This window comes from Halichoeres trimaculatus, unplaced genomic scaffold, assembly GCF_033239565.1.
Source record: "Halichoeres trimaculatus isolate MK-OKI-2021-1 unplaced genomic scaffold, fHalTri1.1 fHalTri1_scaffold_14, whole genome shotgun sequence".
Classification (NCBI taxonomy): Eukaryota; Metazoa; Chordata; class Actinopteri; order Labriformes; family Labridae; genus Halichoeres; species Halichoeres trimaculatus.
The window spans coordinates 11,003,960-11,009,135 of record NW_027437192.1 but is presented as its reverse complement, the minus strand read 5'-3'; positions in this window follow the sequence as shown (position 1 = coordinate 11,009,135).

The following is a 5,176-nucleotide window of genomic DNA, read 5'->3' as shown; positions in this document are numbered from 1 at the left end:
CCGAGACTGGTCAAGTGAATGTGGCTTATATTAAGTCTTAAATGACGTTTTTACTGAAAATAAGACAAAAACACCTGGTAATATTTATTTTATTTTTTTTTGCAGTGTAAAACTCTCCCCTGTAGGCCTTAGTCTCCCTCTTTCCCTCCAAAACCAAAAATGTGAGTAAACATGGACGATTTAAACCTTAATGTGACCTTAAACTGACATGAAATGAATTATTTGTATGTTTATTTATACCAGATGGATCACTGCATAAAAGATGTCAGTCAACTAACTTTTGTTTATCATTATTCCTCAACCTGTCTGGACCACACCACAATAAAACCTGTGAAATTTCTGGAATCCTGTGTTTTAATGTTCACTTCATCACATGTTACATGTACCAACACCATCCACAAAGGTATAGCTTTTTCAGGGAGTGTAGACCTGGATGAGGGACTCCAGGTTTCACCATAAAGGGATTCTAATTTGTGAAAACTTTGTGAAAACCACAATTTGTGCTACTCTCAAAACTCTTGGCCACAACTGTTCTCATCAAAACATTGCTTTATTTTGGATTTCAGATTCAGCAGCAAGCCCAAGAATGAGTCCTTTAACACAAGTAGTGGTATGTGTTAATGTGGATATGTTTTCCACTGAACTCTGGCAATACAAAAAAAACTACATGAGTCATAAGGTTAACTTTACCAGAGATCTAACTCCAGTCGTTACAAAAAAAAAAAAAACAACACTAGTCATTATAATAATAATACATTTTATTTCAAGGTGGCTTTCAAGACACCCAAGGACGCCGTACAAAACATAGTTTTAAAGCATTTCACCAGAAATTAAAAAGAAAAAATGGATAAAAGTTTGAAATGCTTGTTTGTGATCCCTCTTTCACACACAAGTAAATCAAAAGAGCAAAGTATACCTGAATTTATCAAATGTGAATTTGGTTATAGTCATCATTGTCAGTTGACTCAATCCAAACTGTGAAGTTTTAGCCTTGGCCACACCTTTTTGTATCTAAAAAAAGACAAATAAAAAGAAAAAAGCATTGAGACGTTCGTATTTTAACTTCTAGTTATTGAGTTTAAATGAGTAAAAGCACTAAGTAGTTGACTTTACGTTGTGTTTTCAGAAAGTTTCATGAGTAATCCTGCTGGATTAGTGTAGAAGTACTGCGTGGGCAGTGGTGCAGTGGTTTGTGCTGGTGCCTCAGCCAGGAGGTTTCTGGTTTGATTCCCAGCTGGTGTGTCTTGGTGTAGTGTGGCAGCGGTGCCAATCGGCGAGCGGGAGTATCCTGGAAGGCTACATTGAAAAAAAATTCTTAAAGTTGACTAAAATTATAATTCTGCTCTTTTCAAACTAACAGCCTCTGCGCAACTTCACATTTAATTGCTCACACCAGGATTCTTGCGATGGCAGTGAGTCACTGGAGAGGATTGAAAATTTCAAACTTGACCGCCATGTCTTTCTCGTTAATTGCTTACGTATAAGTGTGAAATTGAGAAATAATTGTTGGATGATTCAGTAACTTGAAATTCGAGGACACTCACGCTCTTTGAAGAACGTCCAGACTTGTTAATGTGTTCTTGAGCCCTGACCCTTTAGGGGTTGAGAGACGCATGAACCATCTTATCCTGGAGGTGTGGTCATTGCATCATACCTCCCTGCTTTGTCTTCATGTCACTGAGGGTGTATCAAGATGCAGCAAGTCTGAGCCCATTAGCTGTGAAACCACCTCCACCTGACTCATTTCAACCTACGGTGCACCACTTCCACTTGTGTGTGTCCAAACAAAATCTCAATCAAACATATTTTATATTGAATGCTCTAGTTGTCCTTGAAAGGCCCCAAAAAAGAAAGATGTGATTATGAGTGAATAAAGGCTTGGGTTTCACTTCTTATAATTTTGTTGCTTGGAGATTTAATGAAGACAGAAATTTTTTCAAGATTTTTATTTCCATTGTGTACTATACGCTGGAAAGGTAAGGATAAGAATTCTACTTGTTGACAGACTGCAATGTAGAATGTAGATTTTGATGTTTGAATTCATGTACACAGACATTTAAAGCTGACCTTACATAGCTTACAGGGATTTTGCATCTTAAATATAAATAAACCTGAGGTGAGTTCACACTTCTGCAGGGAAAGAAAGAATACAAGATCAAGGCCTGCTGCTGTGAGCCTAAGCTCTGTGTGGGATTCATTACGATTCCTCCTTCAACTGACAGTTAGCATTTTCAAACTATTCCTTATTTTCATCTTGGTTTAACCCAAATTCTTGTTGCATATTTCTAAGCAGACTGGAAAGAAGAAGCTGTATCTAATTATACTCACTTGAAGAGCTTTTATTAAACTCAATAAAGACAACTATTAATATACCATGAAGGGAAACTATGTTCATCCAATTTTTTGGTCCAGCATTTATTTTTAAAATGTAGAATTGAGATCCAAACACTTCCTTTGATAAAGTATAGTATTGAAACTTTAAGTAGTGATATTCCACATCTGTTCTCATTTATTCCTCACAGTAACACCTCTGCTGCATGCTCTTTAAGCCGTAGCTGGGTTTCCCCCCTGAGGGACACACTCTTTAATCCATGGTTGGTTTACTGTAATCACTGAAGACATAAAGCTGCAGTCATGACTTCACCTCATGCAGCCTTCTCGTCTGTCTCCTTATGCCACCTTTATCCTCAGAGTTAGGACTGGTCTGTTCTGAAACTGTGTCCTTGCTAAAAGAAAAAGACAAAAAAACATGTCAGTTGGGTACAAATTTGTAGTTTTGTGCAAGCTGTAAATGATGGTGCTTTTCTGAGGACCTCATACAATTTGCAATACTCAAAGAATTTGTGGTATGGAGTGTATTCATGAGCAGTGGCTCTAACAAGTCAGGCAGGCAAACCAGCCGCATTTTTCACACAGCTGCCTATGGTTGTGAATCACTCTGACAATTCAACTTTTTTTTAGAAAGCCATATATGTAATACTTTTATACAGTGTTTTTTTTTTTTCAACTTTTCTGAGACTTACGAGTCCTCGAGTTATGACATGTTTGATGATGTTTTCAGATAAAGTAGAACACATTGAAACCAGTTTCATATATATACTTCATGTTTTAATGTAACTTGTGGGGTTTACAGGAGCTAAATTAGCCAAGATTGTCGAGAATATTGTAGTCTCATCCCAGTGTGGTCCCACTGTGGTTTAAATGAAAACTTATCGTAACTGTAAACATCAACACTTTCTGTACATTTCTTACCTTTATCCTTTGCTTGATATGTACATTTGTTATAAATTACACTTACTGTATTATTCCAAATTGTTATGATTATAGTCAACATTTAAACACATCTAAGCTAACACAACTGTAAGCTAGCATAACTGTTTGGGAGAATTGCATTTAGCTAGTACCTCTACCATAACCTGCTACTAACCTAAATTCATGTTAGCTAAGTTCCTAATAATCATTACTGCTGGGTTAAAATGAATGCCTTCTCAGTTTTGTATCATAGCACTATCAAATTTTTATGTTCAACCTTTGCTATTATCAAGCTAGCAAACATTTTTGCTATGGTATGGTTAGATACTGACATTAGCTGTCTATAACAACTCATCATTGTGTTTCCCTTAAAATATGGAAGATCCTCCAAAATTATACATTCCTTTATCCCTTGTGTAATTGAGCAATCTTGAAAATGGAGGAAAATATGGAATTGTCCAATTATCTTGGATTAAAAATGTCCAACGTGGAATGCAGTGTATCAGGTTAACTACATGGACACCGATGAAAAATGACTGTTGTGTAAATATAACAACTACCTTGTTATTGAACACCAGCACAGAGCTCACACACCTACAACACAAGATTAAATAGGCTTAAATTTGTGTGTTAGCATAATACAGAATATACAGTAAACAATGACCTCACCAACTCCTCCACCACGGTCTGAGAAAGGGAGGGGCTTTATATTATCCACCACAACTCCTTGAAAAATAGGTCTTAAGTAACCTGAACCTTTGACATTCGAGAGCACACAAAGGCGCCAATTGATCAGACAAAGGCAGATCCATTAATCTAAAACCAGTGCGCGTTTACTTTGGGCTTGGCTTCCTAAAATAAGTTGCCTTTTGAATATGTGTCTTTCTTCCTAGCAGCCTGTGTAGACACCTAACACAAAGCAGATGAACTATATCTATTGTTAGTTATTGAAATAGAACATAATTACAGGAGCAGTACAGCATTATAGAAAAATAAAAGAGCAGACTTGTATGGCCTGATCCATTCCAGGGATTAATTATGGTCTTTTTGTAGCAACAGCCTTTCTTTAATTGTGTCTCCACCCGCATTTAAAGCAAGTATCAACAAGAAACTACTGCACAGTCTGTCTGTTGTGTCTAAAATGTAAAGGAAAGCTGAGTCTTCAAGAACATCCTGGTGAGATAGTGATGGAAAACCCTAGATTAAGAAAAAAATCTGTATAGAAAAGCAAACAAAAAGTGCTAAAAGTGTTATACTTTTTTTTTTGGTGTGATCCTTTAGTCAACAACTATCACAATCTTCCCATAATGTCACAGCTAGAAGAAGAACACTTTCCTTGGGATGCTGTCGTATACTACTTGTCACAAAATGTTTCGAGCTATAGGCAAGCAAAGGTAAATGAGTTCAGCCATAAGTCCAGTACTGGCACCAGAGCCACCAGCCATGTGACAAGACTGTTATCACACAGGACTATATCCTATTTGCCAGTCTGACACGGACTAAGCTGAAGCACAGGGGAGGCTGATCACTGTTACCGAAAGTTCCTGGAGCTGTACTGCAACTGGCTAATGCTGAGGGGCTAGAGGGACAAAATTTGTGGAAACAAGACAGATGAGGAGAGGTAGCATATGGGATCAATCTGGAAGAAGATCGGGCAGGTGGTGGAGGTTAAAATGCCCTGGTTTAGCGGCAATCACACCAAACGTTTGACGGATGGAGGGGTCATCGGGATATCTGAGGTCAGGTCAGACAAGGTTTCATGTGCTCTCTGTACATCACACACAATCATTTCTATAGATCTTTGATCCTCATTGTTAAATGTAGAGTTAGCTATCAACGTTCAAGGTTCAAAGTAACTACCCAATAGGTAGATATGGTTTGCAGTCACTGTGTCAACCTTAAAAACTAATTATCAGCATAAGAC